General features: G+C 43.7%; 1 protein-coding gene across 2 annotated transcripts in view; it reads left to right on the top strand.

Annotated features, from left to right (window-relative positions):
• Positions 1-23,558, top strand: part of LYPD6B (LY6/PLAUR domain containing 6B) — a 231,967-nt gene that overhangs the window by 111,606 nt on the left and 96,803 nt on the right. For both annotated transcript variants that reach the window (XM_045299285.1, XM_004703831.2), the window contains exon 2: positions 19,230-19,338. The gene's annotated coding sequence lies outside the window, so the exon portion shown is untranslated. The remainder of the gene's footprint in view (positions 1-19,229; positions 19,339-23,558) is intronic.

Genomic DNA, 23,558 nt, shown 5'->3' with positions numbered 1-23,558 from the left:
GATGCAGCACTGCAAGCATTCACTCACCCATGCCAAGAAATTTGGAAAACAGACAGAAAGAGATCCTTATTTGTGCCCATTCCCAAGAAAGGTGATCCAACAGAATGTGGAAATGATCTGACAATATTATTAATATCAGTAAAATTTTGTGGATGATAACTCACAATTGATTTCAGCACTATTAACAACCAGGACCTGCCAGAAATTCAGGAGGACATGGGACAAGGGATGTCCCTGCTGACATCAGAAGGAGTGCGACTGAATGCAGGGAAGACCAGGAAGGCCTGTGGTTGTGTTTTCTTGACTATGCATGGGCATGTGACTGTGTGGGGCATAACGAATGGTGGGTAACCTTGGGAATTCCTGAACACGTCTCTGTGCTCACGCAGGACCTGTACACGGCTCAAGAAGCAGTTGTTTGAACACAACAAGGGAAGAATGCATGGCTTTGAATCAGGAAAGATGTGCATCACAATTGTACCCTTTCCCCACACTTAATCTAAATGCTGAGCAAATAACGAGAGAAATGGGACTGTATGAAGAAGACCACAGCACCATGATGGGTGGAAGGCTCCTAAGCAAGCAGATGCCACCGCATTCTTCGCTGACGGTGAAGAGGATGTGAATCAGTGTGGCTTACCCTTCACTGTAAGGGAAACAAAAATCCTCAAAATGGAACCAATACACAACAGGCAGACACATGGAGAAAAGATTGATATTGTTGAGGATTCCATTACCCTGGGATCCTTGATCAATGCTGATATAAGCAGCAGTAAAGAAATAAAATTTTTTTTGCACTGGGCAAATCTATAGCATAAGACACCTTTAAAATGTTTGAAGAGCAAACGTGTCCCTTGGAGGATCAAGGTGAACTTGAAGATATTCCTAATCGTGTCATACACACCTGGAAGCTCGACACTGCATACGGAAGACCAGAAGAATTGCTGCATTTGAATTATGGTGTTGGGGAAGAATATTTAACTCACGGCCACAAGGATGACAAAATGTGTCTTGCAGGAAGAGGAAGTACAAGTGAAATGCTCCATCAAAGGGAGGGTAGTGAGGTTTAGGTTCATACACTTATGGACGTGACTAGGAGTGAGCGACGAGTCTCTGAAGAAGGACGCCGTGGTGAAGTAGATCGTTAGTGGCGACGACGGAGGCCCTCCGTGCGCTACAGCTGTGGGCTCAACCGGAACCGTGGTGTGAGCACTGTGCAGGACCTAGCAGTGCTGGGTTCTGCTCGGAGGGTTGCCCTGTGTCAGTCCCGCCTCGGAGGCATCTAACAACAACGGCATGATTTCGTAGTAATGTTTTTGGAAGTACTCTGGTACAGACTTTTTTGCCAGGAACTTTCTTTAAGGAGCCAGTTTCCCAAATTCTCTACCTCAATTTCTACTCTTTGATAAGGATACAGATAACGACTTCATACAGAGGTCTAAGTGACTAACTTCACGGCTTTCTTCCTTCGAGTTTTTAACTGGAAAATACAGCTCGAATGGTGTAATGGCAAGGTTACCTACTAATAGAAGGTAGTCACTTTGGGGGACAAAAAGCAGGGGGAATGCTAAATGACTTCCCTGTGATATTGGCAACACCCCCAACTTGTGGGACTCACTAGGAAATAGATGGACTTTATCTTTTATCCTGGTGGATTTTATCCAGCTATATGGGTAGGACTCTTGTTTTCAAGTCTGATAATGTGTATAAATAGCTGCAACCATCATTTCTAATTCAATAGACAGCGTAGAACTGCCTTGTAGGATCCAAGGCTGTGATCTTTACAGAAGCAGCTAGTGGGTTTGAACCATTGACCTTTTGGCTAACAGAAAAGCACTGAACCACTGTACCACCAGGGTTGCTTGATGCCAAGTAGAAGTTCTGTAAATAGTGACTGTTGAATGGGTGTCAGCTCAGAACCTGCCAAAGGGATCCGTGTGACTGGGAAGAAGGAAGAAAGAGACTTATCGAGAAATACTCAATAAAGAGGGTTATGGAAATATTGAACAACAGCATTGTCTTACAATTTGGTCAATGTCAGTCTTTCTTGAGACCATTTGTTCCCTTTGTAGGTACAGTGGCTCGCTCAGAGTTCGGCTGTTCCCCATTGCAGCCTTCATCTCTGGTCCAGGGGCCTGGGTGCTGGTTGGCCCTTTGAGCAAATGTAGTGAATGTATCCTTCCCTCTCCTGCGTGCCCCTGAGAGTCCTGTTCATCCAGGACTCTTCTCCCTCCACCTCTTAAAACAAATCAACAGCAGAAACCTAATTGCTGCCAAGTTGCTTTTGACTTGTGGTTCTCATTTATTTGTGTGTTAGAGTAGAACCAGGCTCTGGACTGCATTCGATAGCTAATTTGTCTGAACATCACCAGGCCTTTCTTCTGTGTAGCTCAAGCCTTTTGGTTAGCAGCTGAGCAGCTAACCATGTGCACACCGATGTACTCCTCATCTTAACACATGCCTGACTTTTTCTCTGGCTTGGTGTAGTAGTTGCATAATTTCAACTTGAAGATATATATAAAAGTATAGGGGGTGGTAGTCAACCTGTCACAGTCTGATGGTGCCTTGTTGTGGGCGGGACCTTCTCTGATGGAGGGTCCAGAGAACTTGCTCCTCCCCCTGCCCTCCCAACACACACATTTTCTGCCTTCACCTTCCTGCTGGTGAGCCACTCTGGGACCTGTCAGAGCCCTGTGATGCTTCCACAGCCATTGGATCCACAAGACTTTGCACCCACCAGCCTGTGATCTTCTTATTTCTGCATCATTGCATGTGGCTGTGTGAGTCTGAAGAGGGACTTATGGACTTGAGTTGGACTGGATTGGGTTGTTTTCTTGATATATAATTACTTCTTGATAAAAAGCTCTTTCTTACATTTATATGTGTGTGTGTGTCATTAGATTTGCTTCTATAGTTCACCCAGCGTAACACACTTAGATGTATTTAAGACATAGCCAGATGCTTTTTCAGCTATGAGGGATTTTTTTGAGGACATTGCTTGTGTTATTCTATTGATTTTGTCCCCCCGCCCCCTGCCACAAAACAGTGGTCTTGTAGATGTGCTGCACTTACATTGCTCTAGGAAATAAAAGCAGAGGTCTTTGGAAGAGAAGGATAAGGGGAAATTCTCACTGTTATAAATCGGGTATCAGCATGGTTTGACACATGTCCTACAGTAATATGCCGATGAGTCTTTATTTAGGCAGCTGTCCACAGAGTACTTAGTCAAGGAAGGACAAAAATAGTCATCCATCTTTGGTAGTTGGCAAGCCCTGTTTACACCTGGGGATAAAGTACAAGGTGCTTGCTCAAAACCAAAGCTTTCTGTACCTGAACGAGGGTATTGGGTCTAGTCCCACCAGGTTTAGGAGCAAGGCTGATTAAGCGATTCTCAGTAATTGAGGGAGAGTATTGACTGCATTCTCCTTCCTTATTTCTCACACCTTACTGTTCCTTCCTCATTTCTGAACATTTACAGTCACTTCACCTATGGCCCACCAAATCTTTCTACTTACAGAGAAGAAGATGCCATCAAAACTCTAGATCTTTCTGTGTCTGGTTTGTGTCTAAGAAAGATTACTGAGGCTCAGAAGGCTCTATTTAAGGGTTGTCCTCTGCCTATTACCTTCTACTTACATGAAAGCCTTTCATCTCAAATATCTACAACTTCAGTTCTAATAATACCCTTCCGTGCTCATTTGTTTAACTGGGCCATACTTCTGCCTGCCATTGGCAACCCTCCTGGACTAGGCTGCTTTGTTAATCACATAGATATTGTCGCATTATGTTCACAAGTGGATGTAGTGCAGATATTTTGATTGAACTACAAATCCTCACCACATGATCTACCCCTGCTTAGCAAAAATATATTAGACCGTTGTGATCTGGGGTTTCATTAACCTCAGGGATTAGGTTGTGTGCTCCTCAGATAAATACTGTGGTTTCAGTATCTTCCCCTAATCATATTGACTTCTTGTGAAAGAACTTTCCACACAAGGCTGTGTCTTAGAGTGTTTTCACAAAAAGGCGGCTGTTGATCTTAGTTTGTGATCCCGACTTCGTTTAATCTCCTGTGCTTTTACGCTCTACTTTTCTCAGTGTTGTGAACATGAATGTGCTTCAAAGAGCTTTGAGTCTTAATCTTGTTGTTCTGCTCATTGAAGATAAGTAGCCATTTCTCCCACCCCCACAGTGTGTCACCAATGGGTCTAAATAAGCCCCTTAGTTGTGCTGGCAGGATCTAGTGAGAAGAGAGGGTACGGGAAGGGGTGGCGGTGCCTGTGTTAGAGAAGGATGAGGAAGTATGAAGCATTTAACAAGGAGGGAGAGAAGAAACAGTGGGATTCTGGGGGGAAGATGACATAGGCCACCAGTTACTTTAGGGCTACAAATGCCCTGCTGCAGCATCATTTATAAGCCAAGAGTTAGAAAGGATCTGTTGGCAGGACCCAATAGAGAGCATGCGTAGGTGGCTTGGAGTGGCCAGGCAGTGTTGTGGTGGATAGTCAATGAACGGGAGAGTTGTCGGGAATCAGGAGGACCAGAATGCTGGTGGAGCCCTCATGGCTCTTAAATGACTTGAAGATTCACGAGGATCATTCCCCAACAGGAAGCAAAGGACATGCTGACCAGCCTCTTTGGGGAAACTAAGAGCTAAAAACAGAGTGAGAGGTCAGAAAGAATTGGTGATGAAATTGTTTTTCCAAAGAGGGATACAGCTCAGAAAAACCCATGTGACCTCAGAATTCTACTAGATCATGTTAGTCTCCTCTTGGTGTTTCCTCGAGCAAGGAGAGTTTGGAGGAAGTGAGACATGCCAGCATCCTATAGGAAGTGATTGTGCCAAGCTGTGAATCTCTGATCCGTTTACACTGTTGCATAGAGTCAAATGAACCAGGGTAGACAAGCGTTAAACACTAAAGCAGAGCCATGCATAGAATGGATTTCGGGGTTTTTATTTTGATTTTTTTGAGGTCTTGAAAACTCAAGTTTTCCAGAGCTGAACTAGAGTCCTTGTCTGCCGCCAAATAGAACCAACGTCCCAGTGGAGGCAGACAGCCTTGTGCAGTTGACCGTCAAAGGACTGAGGAGGGAATGGACTTAGCTTCCACGTACCATGCTTTGATTTCCGCTGGAAAGAAAGGAAAGGGGCAGGAAAGGTACATAGGTTGACAGCGAGGAGAACACAATTCCATATGTTCTTTCTCCATGGAAGCCAAAGAAGGGGTCAGATGTAGCTGACGGTTCTCAGTAGCACAACTTTCTCAATCCATGGCAATGCCAGTGGGTGCCCTCGAAGGTCCCACATTTGGCAGCCTTCTGTTTGTTGCAGGTGGACATGAACTCCATGGCAGCTACACACTAAGGAGAGGGGTTCTCCAACGCTTTCAGAGCCACCCAGTGGCATGTCCCGGTGACATACTCAGCTACTTCTTGGCAGCGTGTCAATGGCCCCGAGGCCTGCCCGCATTAACCAGCCTTCTCCTCCCTGTAGCTTGTGGAAAGAACGGCTCGGGCTCGGCCTTCCGCTCCTTGACAGACAGCTTCTTCGGAGAACACGAGGGGCAAAGGACACTCAGACTGAGACTTACAATTACGGTCTGCTATAGCTCCTCCACCCCTGTGGATGGATGGTTTATTTGAAAACGTTTGCCTCAGGACATTCCATGCTCGCCCCAGGACAACCCGAACCAAACCTGGACTGCTCCCTGGGACGCTCGGCAGCTGAGGTTTCGGGAGTAGCTTGCCACAGCACTAAGCAGTTCTGGACCAACAACTGCTTCTTTCCTTCTCTTTTCACGGCACGAGAAAGACATAGCATTCCCCTCTCTTAAAGATCGACGTCTCAAACCCATAGGGACAGGGTCGCCTATCCCAGAGGGCCACGAGGGTTAGGAAACAGCTCAGAGGCGGTGGGTTTGGTTTGGGAATTCTCCCGGCACTGGGTCCGGATCGCAGAGAATCCACTGTGGCTCTTTTCATCAGTGAGGACTGCTCACTTTGTGGATGTCACATCGCTTCCACCTCAGTTAAACGTAATCAGACTGGATGGTCTTGTGGATTTAGATTCAGGAAGGTGAATGTGTTCAGCCAGAGAGATAAAGGACATAAAGTGCAATGTGTCTCTCTCTGTTGTTAAAAATCATTTTATTGGGGGCTCTTATAGCTCTTACAATATTCCATACTTCAATTGTGTCAAGCACATTTGTACATAGGTTGCCATCATCATTTCCAAAACATTTTCTTTCTACTTGAGCCCTTGGTGTCAGCTCCTCGTTTTCCCCCTCCCTCCTTCACTTTCCCACCCTCGTGAATCCTTGATCAATTATATATTGTTGTTCTTATTTCATATCTTACACTGTCCATTGTCTCCCTTCACTCACATCTCTGTTATTTGTCCCCTTGGTGGGGGGTGTGTGTGTGCCATATATCCAACCTTGTGATGGGTTCCCCCTTTCTCCCCTTCCCCCTCCCGACCTTCCCACTACCCTCATGATATCGCTACTCCCACTACTGTTCTGAGGAGTTTATCTGTCCTGAATTCCATGTGTCGAGGGCTCTTATCTGTAAAATGTGTGTTCTCTGGTCTAGCCAGATTTGTAAGGTAGAACTGGGTCATGGTAGTGGGGGGGAGGGTATTCAGGAACTAGAGGAATGATGTGTGTTTTGTCCGTGCTATACTACACCCTGGTTGAAGCATCCCTTCCTTCCTTGTAATGCTTCAGTGTGGGGATAGCCAATTATCTACAGATGGGCTTTGCGTCTCCACTCCAACCCTCCTCGTTCACATCAATATAATTGTTTGTTTTTGATCTTTTGATACCTGATAAAAGTGCAACATTTCCTTGGTAAATTGGTCAGTGAGTGCCAGTTATCATTGGCAATCCCTTTGTCTGAGGACCTTTAACGTTAGCAGGTGTAGAAGGGAGTGTATGAGCTTCGGGTATGGGTGCTTAGGATCCGAGGTGGTAAATATTGTCCAGTTCTGGCTGCCATCCATCCTTCTCTGGAGCGAAGTGCTGTGTAACTTTCTGTCTTTTTCACAGTCCATATTGTCCCAGTGTATCCAGGATTCCGTCTCTCCTGTACATTCGGCGTCCGGTCCTCTTCCCGTGACTTGACTCAGGTTCATTACTGCTGCAGCTAGAAGCCAGTGTGCCTCTGTATGGGTTAGAAAAAGGCGAGTCCTGTTTTAAAAGGAGACCCCTCCCTTGCCTCCTCCTGATTTACAAAAGGTTTGACCAGCACAGGAGGGCTTTATTTTTGTTTGTTTTTCTCTCAGCCCCTCTATCAAGCCGCAATCCTGTGTAGAGAGTCCTACACATTGTTACTCTTACTCCACACATGGAGAACATGAGTTTAGAAAGGCCAAATAATGTTTAGGAGACCTCAGAACCAAGTCCAATGGGACTGAGATTTGAGCACATACTTGTCTGATGTCAAAGTCAACGTTCTTACCTTAAGGTCCTCAGGCATTTTGTGCTGTGTTTCTGGGATTGTGGGAGTAGGTGCGTGGGAAAGGCGAGTCCTGCTCTCCTGTTACATTACTGGTCAGAACTTCAAGCCAGCGTAAATCTGATGTATTCCAAGGTCCTAGTTATACATTGTGGCGGATGTCTCAGCCCTTTGAGAAACTCAGAGAAAACATATTTCAGGGACCGTGCGCAGTGGGGTGTTTTCAAGAGTGTCAGCACCACCAGTTAAAATGAAGTCAAATGTTGGTATACAAGTATGGTTCTTGGTCTGTTGGCACCAGATTAGCAGAAATTCCTAGGCATTTGCTCTGATTTGCTTGGATTTTTCCATGGTGTTGCTTTTTGCCAGAATACGGGAGAGGGTAAGAGTGGAAAATGTTTTTCCTCTATTCTCCTTGTCTGGTTTTTGTTATATATATTTTTAATATTACTGTGTGCTAGGTGGAATCGTTATGAGTTTGAATCAACTCAGTGGCCGTGTGTTTGGTCTTGTTGCACACGCAGCGAATAGATCCCTATTCAACAACGCATACACCGATAGTTCGGTGACATTGGCAATGATCCCTGCAGCATGTGCTGCTGTGCTTTCACCATTTCTATCCTGCCTGCTCTATTTCCACCCACCCAGGGTCCCTGCCCCTCCTTGCCTGTCATCTCTGCTTTGGTGTAAATGTTGCCAGCTTGGTCTAGAATGTTTAAAGGAGTGTATTCCTCATGGATGCACTTGTTTATTTTCTAGGCTGATCTATTATTTGGTTGAAAGGGGACCTCCAGGAAAGGCTTCAGTTTATGGTTAAAAGGATATTTTAGGGTGATAGTCTCCAGGATCCTGCCAGTCTTTGTCGGTCCAGAAAGTCTGTTTTTTTGTTTTAATGAATTTGGATTTTGTTTGTTCACTCCAACCAAGATCTTCTATTGTGTCAGAACGGTGGTAGGGTCACCAACCACCATCTAATTCTTCCTCTAGTTTTAGGCTAGAAGAGCCTATGGTTAGCAAGAGCCAGGGGTCCTGTGGACGAATCAATTGCTTGAGTCTTTGATTTCCTTCATTGCCTTTTATTCTAGATGAGAAGAGATCAATAGTTCTATCTTAGATGGCTGCTTTCTACCTCTTAAAAACCCCAGACACCACTGATCAAACTAGGATATAGAATGTTACTTTTATCAATGAAATTGTGCCAATTGGACTAATTTCCCACAAAATTAAGCCCCTGAACCTTCAAACTCAGTAAACGACTTGCATAAAGTACTTGTGTCTGTCTAGAAAGTATCTATAACTCTGTCCCTTGCCTGCTTTACTGTATATGTGAATATATACACAGCACCTACAAGCATATGCACATAGGTATATATGCAGGTGTGCATATATTGCCATACATCTTCCCACAACCATATAGCACACATACCTAGCTTCCTTGGTAACAACTCACATATTTTGTTTGCTTATTAATCTTATTGCAAAATCATTTGGTATCGCATTCGCTGGAGTTGTCCTTTTCCTTGGGAACCCTCAGTGTCTTCGTTTTTCTTGATCAAGCTGTGCTGACTTCCCACGCCTTCTCTACTGCACTTCCCGTCGTCAGAAGGAACACCTGTGCTCTCCCCGCTAGTGAGGGTTTCTCCCGTCCTCTCCCTCTCCCTCCCAGACGTGATAACCATCAAAGAATATTTCTTTTTGTGAGGCCATGTCATATCTGCCCTTGGGTGCATAACTTACTTCTCTCCGCACCCCGTCCTCTAGATTCAGCCGTGTGACGGGGTGGTTCATGGACTTCTCACTGTGCTTTTCATTATGTCGGATTCCAGCGGGTGCACGGATCACCATTGGTTTACGTGTTTGTTCACTGAGACGTCTTTTGGCTGTTGTGCGTAATGTTGCAGTGGGTGTAAATATGTCTATTTGTATCACTGCTCTTAGATCTCTAGGATAGATCCCTGGGAGTGGGATAGCTGGATCACGTGGTCTTTCTATTTGTAACTTTTTGAGGAAGCTCCACACTATGAACTCTAGTGGTGGTGCCATTCTATAGTCCCACCGACAGTGTTTAAGAGTTCCAATCTCCTATAGCCTTGGCAGCGTTTCTTATGTGTGAGTGATTTTATCTTGTTTTGACCAGTGCTGTTTTTGCAGGGCTGAGGTAGTGCCTCATTATAGTTTCGATTTGCAGTTCTCCACTGGCTGATGATTCCAAGTATCTCATCCTGTGTCTGTGAGCCTCCTCAATGTCCTCTCTGGGAAGTGTCTGCCTAGGCCCTTTGCTCATTTTTGATTGGATTCTTTCGCTTTTTGTTATTGAATTGTTGACTTTCTCTCTGTACAGGTGTATGTTGCTTACAGCCCGTGTAGGCAATGTCTGACTCGTCCCATAGGCCTTTTTAACAAGGGAAAGCCGCTCTCCTCTGTTTATTACTCCTCTCCAATGGTTTTGAAATACCCCAACACTGGCTCTTGTAGCACGGATCACAGGTGGGATACAGGCTGACGAGGCAGAGGACATGGTTTTTGGTCAAGCTTCTGGGCTTTGTATGTTAGGGAGATGGGTGGTAGGGAGCTGAGGTCCAGGATGCTACTGCTGCTCGGGCAGGTGGAATAGCTGGTGGGGCTGCGTGCGCTGTGTTCCGTTCCTTCTTAGCTCACCTCCTCCTCTTCTGCTCCCTCTGCCACCCTCTTTACTACTGCTGTCCTCACCACTCGTTCTTCCAGCCCCACCAACAGCGGCAGCAACAAGGACGACCAGAAGCAGTCTCCATAAAGTTTTAATATGATGTCCAAATGACAATGTCCAAAGTACATAATATCCCATCTCATGGATGTCATTGGACATATACTTAGATTTTAGAGATTACACCCTCGCCAGATATGTTTTTATTTTTTTAAAAAAGTTTCCCAGTCTGTGTGTTCTCTTCTTACTCTTTCGGTAAAGTCCTTCAGGGTGCATACTTACTTAATTTTAGGAGGTCCAGTTATCAAGTTTATCTTTTGTTGTTTATGCATATTTTAGTTATGTTTGCTAGTATATTTATGCTGAAAACTAGGACCTCTACCCTTGACTCTGTGCCATCACCCAGAACATCCTTTGAGTTGTAGCATTTAGGTATCTTATAAGTAGGTTTTGTGAATGGGGTGAAGTATGGATCCAGTTTCCGTTTTCTGCAAATTGACCCAGTCTTGTCAGCACCACTTGTTAAAGAGACGTTCTTTTTCATGGCAAATGGTCTTCAACCCTTTGACAATGCTTAGTTCTCTTCGGTGGATGGATGTACTACTGGGTCCTCAGTTTCGTTCTCTGGGTCTCTGGGCTTGTTGTGTTGCTAGTCTGTATCGGGCTGTTTGATGACTGTGGCTGCCTAGGAAGTTCTGAGATTGGGAAGTGTGAGATCTCTTACTTTATTCTTCTTCAAGATTGCTTTGGCTACTTGGGGCATCTTTCCTTTCCGTGTAAAGTTGGAGATTCACTTTTTCCATTTTGGGAAAGAAAGTTTTGAGATTTGGATTAGTATTATAATTTATGAGGCTAAGGAAAATAAAAACCTTGCTATAAAATCATAGAAACCTTTATTAAATAAAAATATCAACATGTGAAGCTATTGTTTCTCAACATATCCTCCATCCAGATCTATACACTTCTTTTAAAAAAACAGTTATTGTGAATTGAGCGAGTACTTACAGAGCAGATTCATTTCTACTCAACAATTCATGCATGTTTTGTTTTATCTCCTTGGTTGCAATCCCCACAATGTTGAGCCCTCTCCCCAATCTCTTAGCCCGCATCTGGTTTCTTATTATCATTTCTACCTTCTTTCTTAACCCTTCTGAACTTTGCCTTTGGGTAAATACTGCCCTTTTGACCTTAAATGGTTGGTGTGTTATAAAATATGTTAACCTCACTTGTTAATGTTTACCTCTCTTGTGTAGTGTTTCTCCTATAGGCTTTTTTATGGTTTTCCTGAAAATTGACTGACAGGGATAAGTTCAGTGCCAAACTTGAAGGGAGACTAAAGCCCATGTTCTTGGGAGGAAGCATTAAAGAACTAGAGTGCTATGTTCCGTCAGTGCTATGCTGCACCCTGGCTGACTCCTTCCTTCCTTGTGACCCTGTCCAATTGTCTACAGGTGGGCTTTGGTCTCCTCTCCGACCCCCATCATTTGCACATATATATTTGTTTGTTTGGGGTCTTCTGATGCCTGATACCTAATCCCATTAATACCTCATGATCACACAGGCTGGTGTGCTTCTTCCACGTGGGCTTTGTTGCTTCTGAGCTAGTTGGCTGCTTGTTTACCTTCAAGTCTTTAAGACCCCAGACACTGTATTTTTAAAGCACCATCTGATTTCTTCACCATACTTGCTTATGTACCCATTTTGACTTCAGCAATCATGTTGGGAAGGTGAGCATCACAGAATTCCAGGTCATTAGAACAAAGTGTTCTTGCATTGAAGGAGTATTTGAATAGAGACCCAAATGTCCATCTGCTATCTTAATACTTAACGCTTAAATATATGTACACAGATCTATATCACTATTTCTTTATATATTTACATATGTGCATGCCTGTATTTGTGCCTCTATAAATGTCTTCTGCCTCCTAGTTCTTTCTTCTATTTCTTTTTACTGTCCTCCTGTCGTACTATCATGTTTGTCCTTCATTTGACTCTCAGTACTTTCTTTGGGCTGCATTGCACTTGATCAACGCCCACCAGGAATTCTGTATGCCCTCCTCACCATTGATTTTAGATCCTTTATTATTCCCTTCTCCCTGTGTGTGTTTGTTGCCGCCCCCCACCCCACCCCACCCCTTTATCCCACCTCCTGCTCTTCCACGTCTCCCCTGGAGCTGTTGGCCGGCCCGTTGTTTTCTCCTGGGGAGAAACATTGGTTGTCCTGCCTGTCTTATATGGATAGACAGGAGAAAGAGGAAGAAAAAAGCCTGTATAGATAGTTCCAGGTCTGTCAACTGGCCCTTCTGGTTGTCTTCCAGTGGGATCTGGTGAAGTGCCCCGTCCTGCCGATGGAATTAGAAGTCTATTTTCAGGATTTCTCGGGACGCCATTGCTCGCCTCCCCTTGCTGCCCTGTCGTGTTCCCTTCATGCTTTGCTGGGGGTGGGGGTGAGTGGGGGAGGCAAGGCAGACTGGGCACAATACCTGCCCTCTATCTCCAGTGCTGTCCCTGTTAGCATTTTGGGTCAACGAGGGGGTGTCATGTCTCATGTTGGGGCCACCCACTCGGTGCATTCATTGCATTTCTATGATATGGATTTCTGACCTTTCAAAAAGCCACCAGACTCTCCACTACATGTATAGTACTTTGTAGACACAGAAAACTATTCCTTGTGGGAGGGAACGTTGGCATGCTATGCAAATGTGGAGTTATTTTACTGCCCCTGCAACCTAGATCAGTAGAGAGTGTCTGTCTGCAGTCAAAGCAGGGCTGCTTGGGAAAAGCTTTGAATTGGTGATAGAGGTTGAAACGAGGCCAGCGATTTCATTCCCTCACGTGGCCTGCTGTGGTGGAGAGGAAGGGTGGTGAGGATCGTGTGGCCAAGGCACGCTCTGGCTTTGCAGTAGCCAGCCTCTGTCTAGAAACCAGGCAGCTCAACGTGTGTTTTAATTCTTTCTCTGCCCACCTCTGCTTAATCCTCGTGGCTGGGTCCCTGGAATAAAGGATAGGGAGGCAGACAAGGTTCAGCGTGTGCAACATTAATATGCTAGTATCTTCTGATTTTTAAACCAAAATTACTTTGGAATCATGGGAAAACATGGTAGCAGGAATCAACTCTTCAAAGCATATTACTTCCTGTTATGCCGGGGCTTTTGAGGGTCCCTTACTCTCTCTTATTTTATGTTTTGCTGGTTTCTTTGGTTATGAGGCTATTGCTTAGGGATTTGCATATCTATTTGAATATGCATGTATATAAATAAATGACCTTTTATGTCTTTTTCAAACCCTGTATATGAATTTTTGTAATGTAATGAACATATTATTAACAATGGACCTCAATGTACTAGGAACCATAGCTGGTCTAGCATACCATTCAGTAGTTCAAATCATATTCAAAAGAGTTGGGTAATCACCACCACCCTCCATTTTAGAACATTTTCTTCTTTCTTTTCTCATTATTATCAGCTTCCCCCAACCTCCCCTGGAATACTCAAGAAACCATTAATCCAGTCACTGGCGGCTATAGATTTTCCTTTCCTGAATTTCAGATTTAAAAAAGCATTACATAAAAAACAAACAAACCAAACAATAACAAAGTAAAACAAGCGAAAACTCTCAACTGACTGAAACAAAGCAGAAAATATGAAAAATTAGAACAAATTTAAAATGGGTCAGAAAGGAGATCAAATGATAAGGTGTTACATTTGAACTTTCCTGCATCTGGAATAATCCATTTTCCAATGCACTGCATGATACCGAAACTTCATGTCCCTGGTCAATGGTCAGAGGGGATTCACAGGAGGGTTAATCCATGTGGACTACCCTTTAAAATCACTTTTAAGGAGTGCTTTTGTTGTTTTTCTCTGCCATCTTCTCCATCTCAAGCTGTGTCTGTGGCCCCATCTTTGAGCTCCCAGAAGACCCCATGCATACTTTAATCAGAGTCATCGTGGTTGTCCTGTGTGAGTTGTCTTTGAGTCAGCCCTGACGCCTGGCTACCCCTGGGCAGCAGACAGCAATATCACTGCAACCTGCACCCTCTTCACGATTGCTGGTGGGCAGGAGTCCATTGTTGGGGCCACTGTGTATTTGGAATGCCTTCTAACCTTGGGGACTCCTCTTTCAGGAATTTCTTGAACAATATTTTAGTCATAGTAATAGCTACCTGTTAAGCTAGTATCTGCCTTGAAGGCTGACACTGTGCCCTTGAGTTTGGAATCTTCTGTGCTTGACATGTAAAGAGGGGCTCAATGTATATTTCTTCAATGCATGAATGAGTAAGTCCTTCCGGTTTAGATCTGGTTTTAATTTCCAGGGAACAAGAGTAAAAAGATATCAGTTAGCCTGCTTTTATATGTATATGAGATTACACAGAACAGGACTTTGGACACGTCCAGCCACTACCCATGGTACTAAATTCCTGAAAGAATCTACCCCATGAAACATGGTATGATGAGAGTTTCGTAGGAAACCAATTTTCAACCTTACTAATCTCCTGGACCTGGACCACGTGAAATAATTAACGTGGCCTGGGCAGCGCTGTGCCTCCGGAGGCCATCTCTCGCATCTAGAGAAGCTGGATCATTATTAGCTCCTTAGCAGACTTGCTGTTAGAACATCACTTTCCCAGATGGAAATGGATCTGGGAGACATCCTCTTTTATGCAGCTGGGTTCATTTCCATTATCACGACTATCTACTAGCTATCCTAATGAAAGACTGTATTGTGCTTGCAGGCTATGGCATTAAATGAAGTGCGTGAATTAAGGCAAACCGTCAAACAGGAAACAAATGATAAGGATGCTGCAGTCAATTTAGGCCTCGTGACCCTTCTTAGCAGGGGAGAGGCCACCGAATTTGGCAGGGCTATTTATTACCCTTGCTGATTTGAAACCTTTATGAAGAAAAAAAGATAGAGATGATTTTGTGGTGACAAAAATAGACAGTAAAAGACAGGTGAGGATTAATAAACTCGTGTATATATTTTTAATTAAAACCATTTTAAACTAACTTCTTCTGTAAAGTGGAAACAGAGCTCAGAAGTAAAATCATGCAAGGAGAGAAGGTGGATGGATACTTGCTATGTGTGTATTGGCAGAGAACAGGGAAGAGGAGATAAGGGAATTAAGAATCCTTTGATCGAGCAGCAATAATTTGTTGTTTAAAATGTCATTTGATGGATTATTTCTTTTAAGTTGGATAACCATTCAGTAGAGAAAGCTCATGCACCGTTAGCATTCTGAATTCCAAGAAAGTCAAAGGAGAAAAGGGACCAACCCAGCTATTTATCGAGCACCTGTGATTTTCCAGGCATCTTGTAAATAAAATGTTTTAGATGTATTTCTTTTCTCTGATGGAACTCGTATGGTTATTCTTTGCGTCAAAGGGCAAGTTAAGTAAAATTGTAAGCTCCTGCGGCCAGGGTATGTATCACAACAAGGACTAAACCCAGGCAATTTTGGTCCACAGCTCAGGGTTGCATTATTATTTTTTTAACTACTTGAATGTTTTCCCTCAAAGGGATCCTCAAAGGGTCTTAGTGCTATTTTAAGGGGGTTGGTTAATGGGTGGATCTTGCATTATATAAGAAAATATATCTCCCAGTTAGATGTATTTCAACTCCTACCTTTTGTTGTCCAATTGGTTCCCACTCCTGGCAGCCCTCTGGGGCACGGGGTGGAAGCGCTCCCCAGTGGTCCCAGCAGCTCAGCTCTCATCTACGAGCTGGATGATGGAGGTTTCGGCCCACCCAGAGTTGCTTCGCTTTCTGTTGAACCAACTTACTCGGGGATGGGTACCAATATCAAGCTCTTTTGGTCTGTTGCTAAGCAAGTAATTTGAGAAGCTGGATTACATGTGACATTGGGACTAGAGGAAGGTCCCTTTCCTTAACAACCTCATGATATGCAAGGGACACAACTTTGCTTGTTGAGAGTCAAAAGGGCTTGAAGTACCTACTAATTATATTCAGCTGAGTTCTCTAGAGAAGCAAAATCAGTGAGAGAGAGAAAGAGAGAGATAATAGACATTCAACTATGTGATCCATAACAAACTATGGAAAGCCTTAAGAAGAATAGGAATTCCAGAACACTTAATTATGCTCATGTGGAACTTGTCCATGGGCCAAGAGGGAATCTTTCTAACAGAACAAAGGAATACTGGATGGTTTAAAATCGGGAAAGGCGTGTGTCAGGGTTGCCCTCCCACCATACTTATTCAATCCGTATGCTTAGTAGTAAATCATCCAATAAGTTGGACTATAGGAAGAAGAACTCAGTATCAGGATTGGAGAAAGGCTTATTAACAACCTTTGATATGCAGATACCACAACCTTGCTTGCTGAAAGTGAAGAGGACTGGAAGCATTTGCTGATGAAGATCAAGGATTGCAGCCTTCAATATGAATTTCATCTTAATGTAGACAAAACAAGAATTCTCACAACTAGACCAATAGGTAACATCATGATAAACAGGAGAAAAGATTGAAGCTGTCAAGGATTTCATCTTGCTTGGATCCACCATCAATGCTCATGGAAGCAGCATTCAAGAGATCAAATGGTGTCTTGCATTGGGACAATCTGCTGCAAAAGCCGCCTTTGAGGTGTTGAAAATCAAGGATGTCACTTTGAGGACTAAGGAGCACTTGATTCAAGCCAGGGTATTTTCAATTGCCTCATATGCATGTGGAAGTTGGGCATTGAATAAGGAAGAAAGAAAAATGGAAACATTTGTCACACATACACATATGAAAATGGCTCACACAATTATAGGTGCTGTCTGGTTCAAGACTCTGGGTTAGATGCTAAGCTGGTGGCTTCTTCTGACTTGTGTAGCTGCTGGGGCTGTTGAACCTGAGCGCAGGAAACGAACCAGTAAGTAAGATGACACAATAGGAAGAAGAGAGGTAAATTGGTGAAACGGAAAGATCACAGGCTGGAGGATACAGACATGAGTGAATCCAAGATGGGCAGGTCTTATGGAAGGCTGTTCATGGCTCCCAGAGTTGGCAAGCAACATGGCAGTCCACTGACGTAAGTCCAAAGAACTGGAGGTTGCTGGGCCAGATGCAAGCTCTAGACCAGCAAGAAGGAAGCAGGCTCTCCACAGCATCTACTCCTTTAGGAAGTAGGCTGCACCCCAACTTCAAGACTGCGACCTCATAAAGGGGGTTTCATTCCAGACTAATCTTAAAACTGATGGACAGCAGATAGCAGATCTCATTCTGGAACTCTCTTAGGTAACAGCTGTCAAAGCACTGAGAAACCAGGCTGAGCTACGTTGACAGAAATGTAATCATCACACTGTGCAAGATCTAAGATTACCGCTCTCAGTAGGGATCATGTCTCAACATAAAAAATAGCAAAAGTCCTCACGTCTGGATGAATAAATAACATTACAGTAAGTGGAGAGGTATTGAAGTGTCAAATCTTTAATTTTACTTGGACTCCCACTCAACACCCATGGAAGCAACAGTCTAGGAACGAGACATCTTGATGGGCTACAGTGCAAGGATGTCCCCTTGAGGACTAAGACGTGCCTGGCATCAGCCAGGGTATTTCCATGGCCTCATACGCAGGGGAGGCTGGACAATGGATGAGGAAGACTGGGGAAGCATGGGTGCATTCGAGTTATGGTGTTGGTGGAGAGTGTGGAGTGCGCCATGGACTCGCTACAAACCAACCAATCTGCCTTCGAGGGACTAGAGGCGGAATGCTCCTTACAAGTGGGGATGCCAAGAAATATGTCTTTGGGAAAGACCTGCTCTTGGAAACTAACCTCATTCTTGACAGGTGGTCATCAAAAACGAGGAGGATCCAACAGGAGACGGTTTGACAGAGTGACATCTATGGGCACAACAATAGTGGTGGTGATGAGGACCAGGCAATATCTTGTTCTGTTCAATATCGGGTGGCTGTGATTCAGAACGGGCTCAATGGCACCTGACAACAGAGGTCAGGTCATCCAACAGGCTTTGCGATCTGCTTCCAGAACATTATAGAATTGAACTCTCTCTGGAGGAATTCTACTCTGTGCCCAGGGGGTCACCATGAGTTGGAATAGATACTATAGCAGCTGACACAAACAATCGGAGCTGCTGACGACGCCTTTGTTCTGTGGAGCTGCTGGTTAGGCTTGAAAGGCCAACCTTTGGGCTAGCGGCCAATCAGACCACTTGTGCCACCCAGGCATGTCAAAAACAATCACTTATTTTTAGAGTTATCAAGTAAGCTATTATTTTAAAATATTACCTATAAAATATAAGCCTAACGAGGGCAGGGACTTCTGTAAATGTCATGTTTTGTAACTCAAGTGCCTAGAACCATGCTCACCATAGCAGATGCTCAATAATATTAGTGCATGAATGAATGAAAAACTATCATTCTTTATATAAATATGATGATCTAATTGGCATTCCACTATTGGGGAGTCAGATCAGGGCCACTTCGTTTATAAACACTTATATGTAGTTCCCATAAACCCTGATGCATACATTGTTATATTTTATAAAGAAAGATTCTACTGTTTCATTATAATAGATTCCTGGAAATGGAATCGCTAGGTCAAAGGAGAATGCATTTAAGATGTGATACCATCTTCCTAGGGCAGCTGTCCCCAGTGTATCAATGATACTTCCTCTAATGTATGTAAGATTATCTATTTCACCTCAACCTGGCTGACATTTGGAGTTATCAGTCTTGTCACTCATTATAAAGTGTCATTAAATCCCCAAATCTGGAAGGCGTATTATTTCCTCTGAGTTTCTAGATCTGCTTCGAAGGTGGCATGGTGTGACAGGTCTCCTTTTCTTCTGGATTCAGCATATTCATGAGGATATTATTCATTGAAATTAACATAAAATGTTTAAACCAGCTGATCTCTGATGCTCTCGAGGCTCTGGGTTTGAATGTAAAGACTGCATCTTTTGACATTGGTAAACAAATGCTTGAGGGTGCGGAGTCTATAATTAGTTATACATCATTAGCAAGTAGAATCTGATCACTTGCTCAGAATCTATGTGATGATCCATTTCCAAACTAAATAGAAGTTTTTGAGAATTATCTGCCATTGGGAACATGTTACCTCTTGTTGCAGGCCCCACCAGGCAGTGTGAAGGAATGGAATCCACGCTCCACTGACTCTTGGTTGACTGCTAAGGCCTTGGAAAAGAAGCTGCTGACCACGATCCTGGCCAGTGGAGCAGGTAAGGCTGGAGCAATGCATGTGTGAGTTTAGGCCAGAACCAAGCAGAAATCTTAATATTGGGTGAAATATTACATAGAATGAATATAAAGTGCAATCACTTATTGAGTAAGTGTGCATTGAGTCCCTATTATACGTTCAGCACCACACAAAAGTTGGGTGCTTTGAACCCGAGGATTCAATGTCAGCCATGCAGAAAAGTGGTTCCAGTCCTAACGGGAAGGATCAGTTTATCGCTTCCCTATGTCCCTTGCTTTGGAGGCTTGCCCTAACTGCGGAGAGACCAGCCTTTCCCAGGGAACTGGTGTCTCCACTATGCTCATTAGCACTAGAAAGGAGGAGGCTCATTTTCCTCTCAGGTGGAGACAAAGGCTCCTCTTGTCCAAGGGTGAAGGGTCTTTGGTGACTTGATTTGACTCTGCCTGGCCTATGCACATTTTCAGATGGAGACCATCTGATAGCATCTGCTGCCTCATTAGGTTGATACTGTCCCTGCCCCCTCTTGTAATCATGTCACCGGAGCACTTAATAATTCCAGGTAAATGCTGTAGGCATACGCTGCAGAGGTAGCCTGGGGTCAGCAGTGACAGATACTCAGAAAGCAATTATTTCCTCATTCCCCAGACTGTTTAAAATGCAACAAGCCAAAGAGGCATCATCACTGGACAGATGTAAATACGGAAGGGGCAGAACTTGTAGCAATATAGCTTTTTTCTTGTCACGCTCTGATTTGAATTTGCATATTTTTTCAAGCCCAACAGGGACAATGAAATAAATTGGATGATTGCCATGGATGTAAAGGAGAGCCCCCTTTTCTACAGAAGGAGCGTGGGTGGGGGGCCCTCAAGTTCATTGGTGATTTAAATTATGGGCAATATTTATGAATTCCTCTCCAGTTCTAGGGAAAATAGGAGACACAACATTTTTGCATTGTTTTGAGGAAGTATTAAATCCATAAGAATTCCTAACTACAGACTGGTGAAGCCCATTCGTGCAAAGTGGGCTTTTTCTTTTGTCTTTTTATGATAGGCAGTTATTTTCATTACTGGCACTGGAGTCCAGAAAGTATTTATTGGGCCAGCCTCAAGCTGTGTGTTCATTCACAGAAGCATCTAATCTGTATCCATAGATCCAAGCAGATGTGATAGGAAGGGAGCAAGTAGCTCGATGCTAGGTTACAAAGCCGTGGTGATGACACGCGGAGGAGAACAGTGTTTGGTTTGATGACCTATAGCTGGCGCTTCTATAGATCAGAGCAGGTGGAGACTAAGGCACTGGGTGACCATTTGACTTAATGCATCATATTTACGTGGGGCGTCTTTAAATTCTGGGCAACAACTGTCTGAAAGTAGTAAAGCAGAAAGATTCCATTCTGTCATTAGTTAGTGCCATTTGTCTGATCACGTAGGCGCTAGAAAGTCAAGTATTAGAATCCTGGCGGAGAGCTGAATTGGATGGGGATTAGGTTGTGCATCTGGAGGATGGGCAGCTGAAACCATGACCCTCTGGGGCTTAACTAGATCTGACCCACCCTTCCTGGACCATGAGGGTCAAGGTCCTTCTCATCTGCTTACGTTCAAAAATCTTCTTTATACTAATCCCTACTTTTGGAAGACTTCTGTAGCATTAGTTCTGCATCCTCACGCTGTCTGAAAAGGATTCCCCTAACTTTCATGAGTGAGTGACCAAGAAGTAAAATGCCAATTCCGAGCCCATAATGCTAGCTTGGTGAATCTCAACAAAATCTCGGATCGTGGCACAAGTTCTTTCTCCCTCTTTGAATATGCCCTGTGTTCTGGGAGAACTAAGCATATTTTGGGGTTCAGGTTTAAAGATTATTACAGGGAAATAGCTTCAAGGGTTCATCCAAAACTTATGGCCTCAGATAATCTCGAGTCCTTGAAAATTTGAAATTCTGTTCTGCATCTCCCCTCTTTTGATCAGCTTGCTTTTATAGAGTTTTAATCAAAATCTTCAAAAATGGGGCACCATACAGTACTTCTGTCTTGTGGCAAAGGAGGCCGTTGTTCATGGATATAGTTCGTCACAGATTCCAGAACCTCTTTCTGTTCCTCACTCTCGTTCCTCTGTTGCTCCGGGAAAATGGAGATCAAGGCTGTGCCTTGGATGACCTCTGCAAGCTTATAGGACTCCGGGCACTCTGCTTCAGAGTGGGAGGTAGAGGCGCGACCCTAAACATGGTAGCAGGCCGTTTGACAGGGATGCCCCTGAAACCAGAGCCCTGACCCTTGAAACTCCCCCCCAAACAACAAATCCCATCCGGTTTCAGTTGTCCATAACAGTCTCAGCAGCAATACTCCCCCCCTTCTGTCACTGTTGTACTTATCTTGCACATAATGTTAGCTATTCAACTATTACGGGTATACAATTTATTTGCAGCAAATGCAATTATCAATCGTGGAAACTCGCCCTCAACACAATAGTTTTATAACCATTGATTCCCCTTCCTTTGCCATCCCCTCCTTTGGTAACTACTAACGAATTTTGCTCTCCAGCATAATTAAATAAATAAAAGATCAGTAGTTCAAGCCCACTGTGGGAGAAAGAGGAGGCCTTCTACTTTCATAACATAACACAGCCATGGAAACTCTCGGGGACAGTGCACTGTAGGGTTGCCATGAGTCGGAATAATAGCCAGGGGCTTGGGTCTATGTGCACTAGGAGCTGTGGCAGTTCAGAGTTGAAGCATTGACTGCTTACCAGAAAGTCAGTGGTTAGAACCCACCAGGCCTCCTTTGGGAAGAAAAGATGTTTCCATCTGCCTTTGCAGGCTTACAGCCTTGGAAACCATTTGGGCACAGCCTGGCTGTTCCCGTAGTGTCACTGTGCGTTGGAATTCACTAGGTGGCAAGGGATATGCCACTAGGTGCTGAGAGACACGGTCATTGGAGATTGCGTCAGTATAAAAGTGATGAAAAATAGAAATGAGACAGAGTAATAAAACAGTAGAGAAGGATTGAGGGTAATACTCTTGATAGATAGAGTGGTCAAAGAAGGGCTTTCTAAGCAAGTGCCATTTGGACAGAGATCTTAGTGAGTCCTAGTAGATCATGTAACTGCCTGGAAGGTTGGGAGGTGGGAGAATAGCATATGCAAAGGTCCTGAGGCAGGGTTTGTGTTTGCTATGTCCCCATGGAGTAGGAAAAGGGGAGAGATCAGCAAAGTAGCCAGAGATCAGAAAGGTCAAGTTGGTTTGTGGTGAAGAAGGCAGTCTCCTATTTGTTTGTTCTGCTCTTCAGTTTTTGACAGAGCACCTTTACATGTACCAATCAGGTAATGAACTTCTTGGAAACCTTGTTGAACGTGTTTGCCAGTTTATTTGCTCTGACATGTCAGCCCTGACAGTTCATCAATAAAGGAATTTCAAGGGAATGTGCAGTGGAATTTGGAATTTCTGCCATTTAATAGGCACACCACTAAAGACTTGATTTTATTTAGCTGCTGTCTTTTAAATGAATAAATAAAATGACTAGAGGATTTCTACTTATTATTTGAATTTGTAATGGTTCAAATACAAATGCATGGTTGAAAGACAAATCTATATTTTTAAAAAGCTGTTTAGTAAAAGTATGGCTCCCCTATTTCCCAAGACTTCCCCAAAGCAACTTCTGTTAGCAGAGTCTTTCTTAAGTTAGTTACCATATATACTCGTGTATAAACCAAGCTTTTCAGTCCACTTAAAAAAATTTTTTTATGCAGTTTTTGTGGTGGTAAAATTAGGTGCCTCAGCTGATATTCGGATCAGCTTGTACTTGAGTATATATGGTAGTCTGTTTCTAGAATGTAAATACCCCACCCCCTTTCATGAAACATTAATATTGTAGCTACACCACATTGTTCTGCATCTTTCAGACCTTGCAGTACTTCCATATCGGTGCACACGGAGTTGCATCACTCCTGTTAATATTCAGTCTTATGAAAATACCACAATTTAATTATTCACACATTGATGAATTGTAAAGTTTTTGCACTTAGCTATAACAATCAATACTGGGATGAAAAAGCGGGTGCATTCCTCCTTTAACTCTTTCATCTGTGTAGCTTTTGTAGGAAACAATTTCTTGAAAGGGATTGGAGACCAAAGGAGAAGTGCATAGATTTTAACCTTTGCTGGAGATTGCGCATTGCATGGATACATGCTATATTATGTCATCACCAACACACTGCACCATCAATTACATTTTGTCGTTCTGATCTGAC

The sequence above is a fragment of the Echinops telfairi genome, unplaced genomic scaffold (genome assembly GCF_000313985.2).
Source record: "Echinops telfairi isolate 266 unplaced genomic scaffold, ASM31398v2 ScPeMD7_4;HRSCAF=17, whole genome shotgun sequence".
Taxonomy (NCBI): Eukaryota; Metazoa; Chordata; class Mammalia; order Afrosoricida; family Tenrecidae; genus Echinops; species Echinops telfairi.
Note: the sequence above shows the minus strand (reverse complement) of the source record. Positions and strands in the feature narration are given on the sequence as shown.